This window comes from Megalops cyprinoides, chromosome 13, assembly GCF_013368585.1.
Source record: "Megalops cyprinoides isolate fMegCyp1 chromosome 13, fMegCyp1.pri, whole genome shotgun sequence".
In the NCBI taxonomy this organism is placed as follows: domain Eukaryota; kingdom Metazoa; phylum Chordata; class Actinopteri; order Elopiformes; family Megalopidae; genus Megalops; species Megalops cyprinoides.
This window is the reverse complement of record NC_050595.1, coordinates 9093493-9096853: the sequence shown is the minus strand read 5'-3', so window position 1 is coordinate 9096853 and position 3361 is coordinate 9093493.

Below are 3361 nucleotides of genomic sequence, written 5' to 3'. Positions count from 1 at the left end.
ACAGCCTGGGAAAGTCTTTAAGTCCCCACCATGTGGTAGATATGGGCATTAGCGTGTTTTGTTTTGTGTTTTAGTTTAACCCTTTCGAGTAATACAATCGTGGCTGCACGCAGTGAATGGAAATCGTTTTACTTTAAGGGGTTTTTTTTTTCCATATTTTGCCTCACAACACAAGTACATATGTAGGCTACTTGCGAGTTGCTGTTACTTTTCTCGACCTTTTAAATGTTTATAAACATGATGGTCTATTTAAATTCACCTGCCCTTGTTTTCACGCGAAGTCACATTATAGGTCTGAGACAAAAACATCTTAAATATAAAATTCCCTTATTAATGACTTTACCTTTACAGTTTCGCCATTAAAATGTAAGTCTCGTGGAGAATAGACTGGAATAAAGGCACGGTCCATTGAGATGTTGAGATAGATTGTCTGCTTTAGCTAACATAAACCATCTGCTTGGACAATATGGAAGTCCTTTAACATAATCACTAAAGAAGGTTACTAATCCTTTTGTGGACATTAATGTACATTAATCTAAATATATAATTACTATCAGTATGTTTAAAATCACACAGCAATGCCAATATCATATTTAACGATATTAAATATTCCGTGATGAAAACTTAGCCCTGCTCCCACAGTGAGGGCTATAAATAGCAGTAGAGAACCCTTGAAATCTGTAACATCTCTCTGTCCCTTTGGGGAGGCCCCCAGTCCGGTTTCACCCCCACCCACACACACATGCACTTCCTGTGTTATACTGAACCTTTATCACCTCGGAAAACCACAGCCCAGCACTCCACAGCCTGGCCCTAAGAACTCCAACACAGAGAGTTCAAAGAAGGTAAGGAAACAGTAGGTCACTTATGATGCAGGCATTTCTGAATGAAACCAGATCTCATGTGTCAAAATGCTTAGAGATCCAACAAGTGGCTGTCAACACATATTACTTCAACCCACAGCTTGACCAAGACACGTGTAAACAAGTTGATTGCCTAACAGAGTCTGAACTGGCTTTGTCTCAGGCAAGGAACGGAACCAGTAATTATTGAATCATGTAGCTGTTTGGTGTTAAAATATCAATTCCTTTTGGTAACAGGTCTGATGAAGGAGTTATGTATTTGTCCTGCTTGTGGGACCTGCCCTGACTGGGTAGGGAGCATAGCCATTCCTGTGTATACAGCAGCATGCCAAAGTGTAGTTGCCTGGCCTCTGACACATACTTACACAGACAGCAGCTGGCAACAGATTTTGAAAAGTTTTGGACACTGGTCTTTATTCTATGCAGGTCAACTGTGATAAGCACTGTGTATTGGATGAGCCAAGCAGATTATTTAAAAATCACATTGATCTACAAAACAGGAAAAAACAAGTCCATTGCCCTCGTATAAATTAGTCGGGGCTAAGAGGGGATGGGAGGAGTTGTCAGGATACCAACCCCTGTAACATCTCAAGCTCACTGGGAGCAGATCCAATTGCATTTCAACTTCATTGTTCAATACACTCCTCAGCAACACTGATCTCTGATCAGTCCTTAGCAAGTTAACTGTTTAGTAACTGCTCCCCTCACCCTCAGTCCCTGATCAGGGTTCAGCATTTATTAGGGAGGGTTACTGGGAGCTGTTTGTATGTTTACCCCCTCGGCCCCTCCTGCCACTGAAACCTGGGGCACCCACACACTGCTTCTTTTGTCCATCTCTGGCTCTGTCTCAAGCCTGTCCTTCCCCCTGGCTCCCACCACATGTGCCCTTGTGATTGGGCAGAGAGACTGAGGGGAAACTACCTTCCAGAATCAGATGGAAAACAAATAAACACAGTACACACTTGCCCAGTTCCCCCTATGGCCAATGGCTTATTTTTAGTCAAGCAAAAGCCACGAGTAATGAAGGGGTTGGCAACGCAGCTTTCTGCCTGCATAAGTGAGATCACATCATTGCCTCCTCACAACATGTTTAAAGTCAGAAAAAAAAGAAACGCACAGCTGCTTTCATTAAACGATGAAGCACATCAAAGTTTCCCCAGTGTAATGCCGTGTCTACACAAGCAGCAACACAGCGGCACCTGAGGCTGGCAGTGGCTTTTTTGTGTGTTAGCATCACCTTCACTCACACTTTAACTTGATTCCTGGACTAGTCTCTGCTGTCTCACATTCTAATATTGGATTGTTTCCATTTGCCGGGTTGACACATGGGTTAACAGCCCCAGCAGACATCAGGTGCTCTAAAAGATGTCTGTTTGTTCTTACATTGCTTTGAGGTGCAATTTGCAATAGAAGGATGATAGATGTGTACCCCTTTTTCACACCGCCTGTCTCGCTTTTATAAATATCTATCTAACAGCAAATAGTACTAGAGCAATTAGAGTACTAGAACTATTGGAGTACCTACAATGGTGTTTTATTTTCCTGCAAAAATCTTACAAAACTGCATGCAGAGAACACTGAACAACAGAGGCAGCACAGTTTGATTCTGTATACTGATGTGCAAGTGAATTACCTAACATGAAACCGTTCATTTCCTCCTGACAAGCAGAGTTGACCTTACGGTATTTCAAACAAACTTATCATTGTGGAACTCTGCTTGAATGCCAGTTGGGTCATGTCATTGCTATCAACTAGAATGAGCTGTAATTTGAACATGGCAGAAAAAGGAATGCACTGCAAATTATATACCCGTAGCCATTACATTTCATTAAGCTTCTATGTTTTTGTAGTTTTCAGACCTTCCACATGGGTAAATACATAAAGGCAGAGTAAGAGGAAGTTAACCACTGATGCTGGTGGTATTAGCTGTGGAAACCATAAAGTAGACAAAATCTGAAGGTGCTTTTAAACACTTAGAGTTGACACTACACTTGAATGTAGCCAGTATGAACATTGTGTAAAAAGCCAGAAAAGTTGTTATCTTTGCACAACACTGCCCCCATAGGTAAACGAGAGTATTACATGTCTATCAAACATTCAGTTCTCAGCTTTTGAGAAACTGTGCTCATTTGTGACTCATTGCAGAGTTTATCTTATTTTCGGTGGCATTTAACAGCTTGATGTACAAGTGTGTGATCAAACGCTGTTTACAAGTGAATGAAAATATCAGTTCACATATAAGACTTAACACAGGAAAGACAGAGAAGCTTCAAAAAAGAGAATATTTACTTCTTGGAATACATACACAATATTCCATTTGCTATTTCCAAAAGTAGGTAAGTACAATATGTCATTTAAATTATCTTCAAAAGCAAAGCCAAACAATGCAACTCTACAACAACCATTCTCCTTTCAAATAGAATATATACAGATACATTTAGAACAAACAAATAGCAGTTCAATAATTACAGCATTTATACAGTTTGATTTTTGTCCAG